Source organism: Bubalus kerabau, chromosome 12 (assembly GCF_029407905.1).
Source record: "Bubalus kerabau isolate K-KA32 ecotype Philippines breed swamp buffalo chromosome 12, PCC_UOA_SB_1v2, whole genome shotgun sequence".
NCBI lineage: Eukaryota > Metazoa > Chordata > Mammalia > Artiodactyla > Bovidae > Bubalus > Bubalus kerabau.
Genome location: NC_073635.1, coordinates 71,820,772 through 71,833,156, shown reverse-complemented (window position 1 = coordinate 71,833,156; position 12,385 = coordinate 71,820,772). Strand labels below are relative to the sequence as shown.

General features: G+C 41.0%; 1 protein-coding gene across 1 annotated transcript in view; it reads right to left on the bottom strand.

Annotated features, from left to right (window-relative positions):
• LOC129624243 (ATP-binding cassette sub-family C member 4-like) overlaps window positions 1-12,385 on the bottom strand; it is a 180,888-nt gene that overhangs the window by 49,300 nt on the left and 119,203 nt on the right.

The following is a 12,385-nucleotide window of genomic DNA, read 5'->3' as shown; positions in this document are numbered from 1 at the left end:
ATCTTTAACAAAATTCTAGCAATCAGAATCCAACAACACATTAAAAAGATCATACATCATGACCATGTGGGCTTTATCCCAGGGATACAAGGATTCTTCAATATCCTCAAATCAATAAATGTAATACACAACATTAACAAATTGAAAAATAAAAGCCATAAGATTATCTCAATAGATGTAGAAAAGGTCTTGGACAAAATTCAACATCAATTCATGATAAAAACTCTCCAGAAAACAGGAATATAAGGAACATACCTCAATATAATAAAAGCTATATATGACAAACCCACAGCAATGGTGAAAAATTGAAAGCATTTCCTCTAAAGTCAGGAACAAGACAAGGGTGCCCACTTTCACCACTACTATTCAATATAGTTTTGGAAGTTTTAGCCACAGCAATCAGAGCAGAAAAAGAAATAAAAGTAATCCAAATTGGAAAAGAAAAAGTAAAACTCTCACTGCTTGCAGATGACACGATTCTCTACATAGAAAACCCTAAAAACTCCAGCAGAAAATTACTAGAGCTAATCAAAGAATATAGTAAAGTTGCAGGATATAAAATCAACACAGATATCCCTTGCATTCCTATACACTAATAATGAGAAAATAGAGAAATTAAGGAAATAATTCCATTCACCATTGCAACGAAAAGAATAAAATACTTAGGAATATATCTACCTAAAGACACTATAAAGACATAAAACATGTGAAAGAAATCAAAGAGGACACTAATAGATGGAGAAATATACCATGTTTATGGATCAGAAGAATCAATACAGTGAAAATGAGTATACTACCCAAAGCAATCTATAGATTCAATGCAATCCCTATCAAGCTACCAATTGTATTTTTCACAGAGCTAGAACAAATAATTTCACAATTTGTATGGAAATACAAAAAGCCTCAAATAGTCAAAGCAATCTTGAGAAAGAAGAATGGAACTGGAGGAATCAACCTACCTGACTTCAGGCTCTACTACAAAGCCACAGTCATCAAGACAGTATGGTACTGGCACAAAGACAGAAATATAGATCAATGGAACAAAATAGAAAACCCACAGATAAACCCACACACCTATGGACACCTTATCTTTGACAAAGGAGGCAAGAATATACAATGGAGAAAAAACAATCTCTTTAACAAGTGGTGGTGGGAAAACTGGTCAACCACTTGTAAAAGAATGAAACTAGAACACTTTCTAACACCATACACAAAAACAAACTCAAAATGGATTAAAGATCTAAATGTAAGACCAGAAACTATAAAACTCCTAGAGGAGAACATAGGCAAAACACTCTCCGACATACATCACAGCAGGATCCTCTATGACCCACCTCCCAGAATATTGGAAATAAAAGCAAAAATAAACAAATGGGATCTAATTAAAATTAAAAGCTTCTGCACAACAAAGGACACTCTAAGCAAGGTGAAAAGACAGGCTTCAGAATGGTAGAAAGTAATAGCAAATGAAGCAACTGACAAAGAATTAATCTCAAAAATATACAAGCAACTCCTACAGCTCAATTCCAGAAAAATAAATGACCCAATCCAAAAATGGGCCAAAGATCTAAACAGAAATTTATCCAAAGAAGACATACAGATGACTAATAAACATATGAAAAGATGCTCAACATCACTTATTATCAGAGAAATGCAAATCAAAACCACAATGAGGTACCATTTCACTCCAGTCATAATGGCTGTGATCCAAAAGTCTACAAGCAATAAATGTTGGAGAGGGTATGGAAAAAAGGGAACCCTCTTACACTGTTGGTGGGAATGCAAACTAGTACAGCCACTATGGAGAACAGCGTGGAGATTCCTTAAAAAACTGGAAATAGAACTGCAATATAACCCAGTAATCCCACTGCTGGGCATACACACCAAGGAAACCAGAATTGAAAGAGACACGTGTACCCCAATGTTCATCGCAGCACTGTTTATAATAGCCAGGACATGGAAGCAACCTAGATGTCCATCAGTAGTTGAATGGATAAGAAAGCTGTGGTACATATACACAATGGAGTATTACTCAGCCATTGAAAAGAATACATTTGAATCAGTTCTAATGAGATGGATGAAACTGGAGCCTTTATACAGAGTGAAGTAAGCCAGAAAGAAAAACACCAATACAGTATAATAATGCATATATATGGAATTTAGAAAGATGGTAATGATAACCCTGTATGTGAGACAGCCAAAGTGACACAGATGTATAGAACAGTCTTTTGGACTCTGTGGGAGAGGATGAGGGTGGGATGATTTGGGAGAATGGCATTGAAATATGTATAATATCATATGTGAAACGAATCACCAGTCTAGGTTCAATGCATGATGCAGGATGCTCAGGACTGGTGCACTGGGAAGACCCAGAGGGATGGTATGGGAAGGGAGGTGGGAGGGGGGTTCAGGATGAGGAACACATGTACACCCGTGGCAGATTCATGTTGATGTATAGCAAAACCAATACAATATTGTAAAGTAATTAGCCTCCAATTAAAATAAATAAATTTATATTAAAAATAAAATAAAAATAAATTTAAAAAATTTAAAAATAAATAAAAAGTAGAGACATTACTTTGTCAACAAAGATCTGTCTAGTCAAGGCTATGGTTTTTCCAGTGGTCATGGATGGACTATACATGGACTATAAAGAAAGCTGAGCTCTGAAGAATTGATGCTTTTGAACTGTGGTGCTGGAGAAGACTCTTGAGAGTCCCTTGGACTGCAAGGAGATCCAACCAGTCCATCTTAAAGGAGATCAGTGCTGGGTGTTCTTTGGAAGGACTGATTTTGAAGCTGAAACTCCAATACTTTGGCAACCTGATGCAAGGAGCTGACCCACTGGAAAAGAACCTGATGCTGGGAAAGATTGAGGGCAGGAGAGGAAGGGGACTGCAGAGGATGAGATGGTTGGATGGCATCACCGATTCAATGGACATGGGTTTGGATGGACTCCAGGAGTTGGTTATGGACAGGGAGGCCTGGTGTGATATGGTTCATGGGGTCGCAGAGTCGGACACGACTGAGCGACTGATCTGAACTGATAAGACATTTTGTTATTGTTCAGTAGTGTCTGACTCTTTGCAACCCCATGGACTGCAGCATGCCAGGTTTCCCTGTCCTTCACTATCTCCTGGAGTTTGCTCAAACTTATGTCCATTGAATCAGTGATGCCACCCATTCATCTCATCCTCTGTTGTCCCCTTCTCCCCCTGCCTTCAGTCTTTCCCAGCATCAGGATCTTTTCCAATGAGCTCTTCATGTCAAGTGGCCAAAGTATTGGAGCTTCAGCATCAGTTCTTCCAATGAATATTCAAGACTGATTTCCTTTAGGGCTGACTGGTTTGATCTCCTTGCTGTTCAAGGGACTCTCAAGAGTTTCTCCAACACCACAATTCAAAAGTATCAATTCTTCAGTGCCCAGCCTTCTTTATGACCCAACCCTTACATCCATACATGACTACTGGAAAAACCATAGCTTTGAATATATGCACCTCTGTCGGCAAAGCAATGTCTAGGCTTTTTAACATGCTGTCTAGGTTTGTCATAGGTTTTCTTCCAAAGAACAGTTCAGTTCAATCATTCAGTCATATCTGACTCTTTGTGATCCCATGAACCGCAGCATGCCAGGCCTCCCTGTCCATCACCAACTCCCGGAGTCCACCCAAACCCATGTCCATTGAGTTGGTGATGCCATCCAATCATCTCATCCTCTGTCGTCCCCTTCTCCTGCCCTCAATCTTTCCAAGGAACAAGTGTCTTCAAATTTCATGGCTGCAGTCATCATCCACAGTGATTTTCAGAGCCTAAGAAAATAAAATTTATCACTGTTTCCATTGTTTGCCCATCTATTCGACATGAACTGGTGTAACCAGATGTGGTGATCTTAATTTTTTGCATGTTGAGTTTTAAGCCAGCTTTTCACTCTCCTCTGTTACCTTCATCATGAGACTCTTTGGTTCCTCTTTGCTTTCTGCCATTCGGGTGGTATCATATGCTTATCTGAGGTTACTGATATTTCTCCTGGCATGTTGATTCCAGCTTGTGCTTCATCCTGCCCAGTATTTTGCATGCTGTACTCTGCATGTAAGTTGAATAAGCAGGGTAATGATATACAGCCTTGAGGTACTCCTTTCCCAATTTTGAACCAGTCCATTGCTCCATGTCCAGTTCTAACTGTTGCTTCTTGATCTGCATACAGGCTCCTCAGGACATTTTGTACCTTATGTTAAACTCTAATTCATATAATATAGATGGGTCATTCTCTGAATACATGCAGGTCATAGTGTGTATATATGTGGCTCATCTGTTCTGTGTACAGGCAGGCCTCAAAGATATTTTGGATTTGGCTCCAGACCACCTCAACACATGAACATCAAAATAAAGCAAGTTATAGCAATGTTTTGTTTCTCTGTGCAAATAAAAGTTACATTTATACTATACTGTAGTCTAATGATGTACACTAGAATTATATATTAAAAAATGTACATAGCTTACTTTCCAATACTGTATTGTTAAAATAATGTTAACCATCTAAGCATTTATAACGTAGTAACATTAAAAAACACAGTTTATTGTGATCCACACAGTCAAAGGCTTTGGCATAGTCAATAAAGCAGAAATAGATGTTTTCCTGGAACTCTCTTGCTTATTCAATGATCCAGCAGATGTTGGCAATTTGACCTCTGGTTCCTCTGCCTTTTCTAAAACCAGCTTGAACATCAGGAAGTTCATGGTTTACGTATTGCTGAAGCCTGGCTTGGAGAATTTTGAGCATTACTTTACTAGCATGTGAGATGAGTGCAATTGTGCAGTAGTTTGAGCACTCTTTGTCTAGTCAAGGCTATGGTTTTTCCTGTGGTCATGTATGGATGTGAGAGTTGGACTGTGAAGAAGGCTGAGCACTGAAGAATTGATGCTTTTGAACTGTGGTGTTGGAGAAGACTCTTGAGAGTCCCTTGGACTGCGAGGAGATTCAACCAGTCCATTCTGAAGGAGATCAGCCCTGGGATTTCTTTGGAAGGAATGATGCTAAAGCTGAAACTCCAGTACTTTGGCCACCTCATGCGAAGTGTTGACTTATTGGAAAAGACTCTGAAGCTGGGAGGGATTGGGGGCAGGAGGAGAAGGGGACGACAGAGGATGAGATGGCTGGATGGCATCACTGACTCGATGGACGTGAGTCTGAGTGAACTCCAGGAGTTGGTGATGGACAGGGAGGCCTGGCGTGCTTTGATTCATGGGGTCGCAAAGAGTTGGACATGACTGAGTGACTGAACTGAAGTGAACATTAAAAACCACTGATCACATATCAGGATAGTAAATATAATAATAATGAAATGGTTTGAAATATTTTAAGTATTATCAAAATGACAGAGACATGAAGTGACCAAATGCTGTAGGAAAAATGGTGCAAATGTACTTGCCTGACACAGTGTTGCCATAATCGTCTTTTTTTTTTTTTTTTTTTAAGCAGTATCTGTGAAGCAATGTAAAACAAGTGTGCCTGTATTTCTGAGTGTTCTCATATGTAAATAAACACACATCAGGACACAGGTAAGAAATGATCTGTGAGAATGTGTGTATGTTCCCATGTTATCAGCTCCACTGAAACTGATTCATGTGTGCAAACGGAAACATCTGTAAACTTTGGGTAAATGGACTGAGATATGTAGGGGCACCGAGGGCTGTTCATGACCACAGGACTGTGAGTTATAAACTCCAGCAAAGAAAACTAAAAAACCAGGGGACTTCCCTGGCAGTTCAGTGGTTAAGATTCTGTGCTTCCACTGCAGGAGGCGTGGATTCGATCCCTGGTCAGGGAACTAAGATCCCACATGCTGCATGGCCCCACACCCTCCTAAAAAGAAAAAGGCGACTCAAAGAAAACCTGACTCTGATTATTCCTAGAGTTCAGTCACCAAAGCTATAGTCTGAATGTCTTTTCTGGGTAACCAAAGGGTTTTACCAATTGCCCATGGAGACTATCACCAGTATCAGTAAGCTCACATTCTTCAATCTAAAGACACTTGAGGGCTTCCCTGGTGGCTCAGTGGTAAAGAAGCTGCCTGCAAATGCAGGAGATGTGGGTTCAATCCCTAGTCCAGGAGAATCCCACATGCTGTGAAGCAACTAAGTCCGTGTGCCACAACTATTGAGCCTGTGCTCTAGAACTTGGGAACCACGACTATGAGCCTACATACTTCAACTGTTGAAGCCATCGCACTCTACAGCCCATGCTCTTAACAAGAGAAGACACCACAGTGAGAAGCCCACACACGGCAACTAGAGAAAAGCCCGAGTAGCAACAGAGACCCAGCCCAGCCAAAAATAAAGAAACAGATACAATTATAAAGACACTTGGAGAAAATCTTCTGTTACTTGCTTTTCAATGGCCCCTTTCTGTTATTCCAACCAGGCTGGTCTCTGATGATGACACAACTTGTTAGACACTTGCTCCTGGATCTCTCTTCACACGTCAAGCTAAACATAATCAATACCCAATGCCCCACACAAAGCAACCCCTTCATCCATCTTTTCCACTTTACTCTCGTTACATCTTTTCCAGGATCATAGTGTTTAAAAAACAAAATAAACTCTTTCCTTAATCATAATCAGTGCAAATGAATTTGAGTAGTAAATAAATACTGGCTATATATAGCCCAGCACTCTGAAAAAAAATTCTTAAAATATTTTTACTTTCAAGGCTTCTGTATGTGTTCTTTCTGTTATTGTATTTTGTGTGTGTGTGTGTGTGGTATGTGTTCTTAAAGATACAAGTTCACATATTTAAACAAAATAGGATTAATGTGAACATACTGTTATATGTGTTTTCATTTTGTATTTCATAAAAATATGTATTTTAATGGTTGCATAATATTATAGTACATATGATCATTTATTTAATAAATCCTCTATTGCTGGATATTTAGGCAGTGTCAAATAGTTAGCTATTATAAATATTCTGTGTTAAATATCCCTGAAGCTAAATCTTTGAAAACAACTTTAATCATTTCCTTCACAGAAAATCTCAGATGTGGAATTGCTGAGAGTCATGTAAGAACCCCTTGGAAAGCAAGGAGATCAAACCAGTCAATCCTAAAGGAAATTAGGCCTGACTATTCACTGGAAGAACTGATGTTGACAGTCCAATACTTTGGCCACCTGACACAAAGAGCCAACTCATTGGAAAAGACTCTGATGCTGGGAAAGATTGAAAGCAGGAGAAGGGGATGATGGAGGATGAGATGGCTGAATGTTATCACTGATACAATGAGCATGAACTTGGGCAAACTGCCGGAGATGGTGAGGGACAGAGAGCCTGCTGTGTGTCAGTCCATGGGGTTGGGAAGAGTTGGATGTAATTAGGTGACCAAACAACAACAACTAAGTATGAACATTTTCAGAGGAAGCTGTTAAGCTGCTAGCCTACTGTCCAGAAGTATGATACCATTTTCTACTATCACCCATTTCCCTGCATGTTCACAAATCCAAGTGTTATAGCTCTGTTTTAATCAACATCAACTTGATTTCAAAAAGTGGAATCACTTTCCCAGGATGTCTTGCTGGAGGCATAACAGCTCCTGGCTCCCTGCCCCCTGAACCTGCCCCCTCTGGTCCATGTGCTCTCACTTCTCAGATTAAACTCCTGAATGCCAGCTCAGCACCCAGCACTCCACTCCAGAACATCTCTTCTACAAAACATGTCCTCTCTAACCTCTCCATCCTTTGTGTACACGAGTCAGCTTCCTTGGCGTCACCAGGTAATTGTGAGGGTTGAATGTAAAAATGTGTGTTACACACTTGGTATTTCATTTTCCTGAATGCTTTGCAGGTATCTAGTTCTTCATTCACTGAATCAGGGCATCATGCTTTTGCTTGTGCTGGTCTCACCTCTCGGAATGCCTTTCACATGCATTTCCACCTGCTGAAACCCTGACCACTAAGTCTGTCTCACATGTCTAATTCCTTGGAAGTGCTCTCCCTTTCCCCAATATGTATTTGTTCCAACTCTAACAGAACTTATGTCATTTTTTATAAACATCTATAAAAATTATGATCTCCTTCTAGCTTACAAAGCTAATATAGCCATTGTCTTGCTTTTTCAACCAGACTGAATATGCTGACATTAGGATTTGTATTGGACTTGACTTTTTCTTATTTGTATTACCTGTGGTTTCCTGAGACAAAGAAACTTCCATGGGAGCTGAGATTTTTAACTCAGGCCAGAGAAATTTATGGAAAATCTATTACCATATTATTTAAGTACAAGATAAATCAGACAGAGACAGACACCACAGATGTATCCTACAGCCATAAATACCACTTCAAATGGCCAACACCTCATTCTCATGGGACAGACACCACCTTCCACAGCGTAAGTGGTTATGGTCATTTTACACCCTATGAAAACGATGACCATTTGTGTCTAAGCATTTACTCTGGGTGCTTTTACATGCCTTATCTTGTTTAAGTTGTACATAAATTCTACAGGTTACAATCTATAACTTCCATTTTGTGTAAGAAAATATTGAGGCTTAGATGAATTAATCTGTCTGAATATCAGAGCCCATATGTCATAGGATGGGACTCAAATCCACATCTGTTGGCCTCTTTTCCACCTGCTGTCGGGCCTCCTTATCCCCTGGATGGCCTGACACATTATCATGTTCCTCTGTGTTGCTAGAATGGAGAAAGTGTGGAGAGATACAGCTGCAGTTAAAGGAACAGGTCTACCATAGAGATCTTATGGTCAGAGAGTTAATGCATGATGTGGAAACAGGCATACATGTCATGAGTGAGAGCAAAGAGGGTACCTGAGGCAGGTGCACCAGCTGTCAGCAGGAAGACCTGGCAGCCACAGCCAGATTGAGAGAGAAACCTGAAACTAAGTGGGACACATGATGCCTGGGGAATGGGCCAAACAGACCTCATGCCCAGATTGAGGCAGCAGGACTCATTTTTTATCCCATCAGGTGGTAAAACAGCCATACATATACTGCTGCATGGTGCTGTCTCTGACTCCAGGTCCAGGCATGGCTGAGCCTGTGGGAAATCTCTCCAGTCCCTGCAGGAAGCTGGTGTGGGGAAGGACAGACAACAGGATGAAAACTGTCTGTAATGAAGACAGACTTCACTGGAAAGATGCAAAGAATGCAGTGGAATTACACAGAATTAGATTATAATGCAAAGGTGCAATTTACAGAGCATCAGTTCAGTTCAGTTGCTCAGTCATGTACAGCTCTTTGCAACCCCATGGACTGCAGCACGCCAGGCTTCCCTGTCCATCACCAACTCCCAGAGCTTACTCAGACTCATGTCTCCGTCAGTAATGCCATTCAACCATCTCATAAAAGCATAAAAGTAAGTAAATCTAGTGGCACAGAACATTCTAGAGCCTTTTACTCAGTTAGCAGCAGAGATTTGGGAATTCTTGAGTTCAAATTCAAACTGTCAAAGGACATTCCTTGGGAATCACAGGTTATCACTCATCAAAAACTGCCCATGGGAGGGAAAGGTGGAGGTCATATTCAGATAGGAAGCTGAGTCAAGAGGTCTGGGTGAGCCTGAGACTCTGCATTTCTAAGAAGCTCCAGGAGAGGCAGGTGCTTCTGGCCCTAGCATCACCATCTGAGTCAGAGGGAAGGAGAAGCCAGCAAGAGAATGGGGGCAGTCTGGGAGCGAGGGGAGCAGTTTTTAAGAAAATATTACATAAAAAGGAAAAAATGTAGGAAACTAATATTTTTGTACATTATAACATGGTGTACTAAGTAAGCATCTGTAAAAATGTAGCATCTAAATAATAGCTGTGAGAAAAAACAAAGCAAAATCAATCTACCTCGAGAGCTGGAAAATAATTTCCCAGGAATCTCTAAAATGATCAAATCACCCACAGAATCATCTCAATGAGAAACACAGCCCATGTTCAGACTCTAACCAGGAAGTCTAGGGTCCTATTTACCTCATGTTGGCTTTTATGTTTGCCTGTGCTGGGTCCTGATTGCCTTGCAAGAGCTGTCTCCAGTTGTGGCAAGTGGAGGCTATTCCCTGTTGCAGTGCACGGGCTTCTCACTGAGGGGGCTTCTGTTGTTGATGAGCCAAGACTTCAGTAGTTGTGGCACCTAGGCTCAGTAGTTGTGGTGCAGGGCTTAGTTGCTCTGCTGCATGTGGAATGTTCTCACACCAGGGATTGAACCAGTGTCCCCTGCATTGGCAGGTGAATTTTTCTCCACTGCAACACCAGTGAAGTCCTGGTTCTTTATTTTCACTTGTCATTTCTTCTGTGAATTAAAACCCTGCATAGTGCCTACTGTACTCTCCTATTGATTCTAACTTCCAGGAATTGGGACAGAAGAGGAAAGGAGGGAAGGAGAATAAAGCCCCACTTCTGCTGTGCTGGCTCACTCCCACATCCCCTGTCCCCTCCCAACAACAGCTTCTCTCAATCAAATCCAACACCAAAGGGGTGTCCTGGAATGATGGGGGCTGGGACAGGTGAGCAGGAGAGGGAACCTGGGATATACACAGGTGGAGTGAAATCAATTCATGAACACACTGCCTGGGTATCATTTCCAAACACAGAAATGAAGTTAACAGTGATACTGAGAGTGGACCAAGGCACAGATCAAAAGTCAAGTTATTCAGTTATTAATTCAGTCTCCAAATTCAATTTTCCCTCAAACATTTTAGAATCTCAATAATCCTATGATTTGCAGGTTTTAAGAAGGAAGAATAAGAATCTGTTATATTCCTAAGTTGTACTGCAGAGTTTCTTAGATAATTCGTATTTTATGGCTTTGGGGAAAATTTAAGACAAGTGCAGGTGAACAGAATTACATTTACAACAGAAAATCTGACAGACAAGGTGTCTGAGAGTGAGTAAACATCACATACAGTGCTCTCAGGGACAAGATTGTATCAAGAGCCGTGATTAATATTTTCCTGACACGGCAGTTCACCTTCTTCCTGATCTAAAATGGAACTGGAAATAATTAAGACCAGCTTTTGCCCTGTGACTAACTGAAGCTGCTCTCTGGGTAACATTCAGGCATTAAGTTGAATATTCTTTTATCTTACAAGGGTTTCATTCATTAAATTACAGCTATTTTCCACTAGATGGGTCTTTGGGGTGGTAAGAGTTTTAAAGAGCAGTTCTTTCAGTTATTTACAGAGTTGTCGTGTGTGTGTGTGTGTGTGCGCGCGTTGGTTCCTGCTTGCTCACACCTGTGTTACTCACTCACCCTGTCATCTAGCAGTCCCTCAGTACTCTCTCTGTGCCCTGCAGAAAGCCACTTTCTGGGAACAAATATGAAAACAAGATGCTCCCTGATTTTAAAAAGCCTCAAAGTACTATGAGATACAGATCCCAAACTACAAAGCATGCCACAGGTGCCATCTTTTAATTATGATAAAATTCAAATAACATAAAATTTAACTATTTAACCATTTTTAAATGGATAGTTTGGTGTTCAGTACATTCACATTGCTGTGCAACCAAGCTTGAGAATTTTTCTTCTGCCTTGAAAAACTGAAATTCTTACCCATTAAACAAACAACTCCCCATTCCCCATGCCACCCCCCCACCCCCCGCCCCCGAGTCCCTGGAGACCACCATCCTACTTCCTGTTTTCTTGAATTTGACTACTCTCGGAACCTCACATAAGTGGAATCAGAGTATTCATTCCTTTTGTATCTGGCTTATTTCATTTAGCAAGATGTCTTCAAGGTTTATCCACAGGTCAGAATTTTCTTCCTTTTAAAGGCCAAATAATATTTCATTGTAAGGATTTAGTTCCTATCAACTTTTGGCTGCTATAAACATGGCTGTACCATAAATGCTACCTTAAAATAATATATAAGACACTAAGGAAGAACTCAGGGTCTCAAAGATGCATTCGAGTTGACTCAGAAAATGCAGAGAGTTTCACCATCCAGATAATGGAGGGCCTGGGTATCTGAGGCTGAGAGGCAGCATGTGCACTGGGAACAGGTAGGACGTGGTGCTTTGGGAGAAACTACACACAATCCGCGTGCGGGGCGGGTGGTGGGGGGTGTCAGACACACTGGCTGCAGAAGGCGGTGGGGAAGAGCTCCTAACACCTTGTCTGTTTTGGCTTAGTGTCTTCTTCAAGATTCTGTCCTGATCCCAGCTGAGGGCCTCAAACTGAGTGTGGAAGGAACATCACAAGAAGACATGGATGCTGATCAGTCCAGGTCACAAGCCTCTCTGCCATCTCCCACACGGATCTTCTCTGCTCCAATCAATTTGCTTTTGACTTTGGGCCAATCTCTAGACCTTGCCTCCAACTGATACCATGATTGCTCACTCCTGACTGGGTCATTATTGAGGCTCTTCTCTGGTGGACACAAACTCACCCCACGG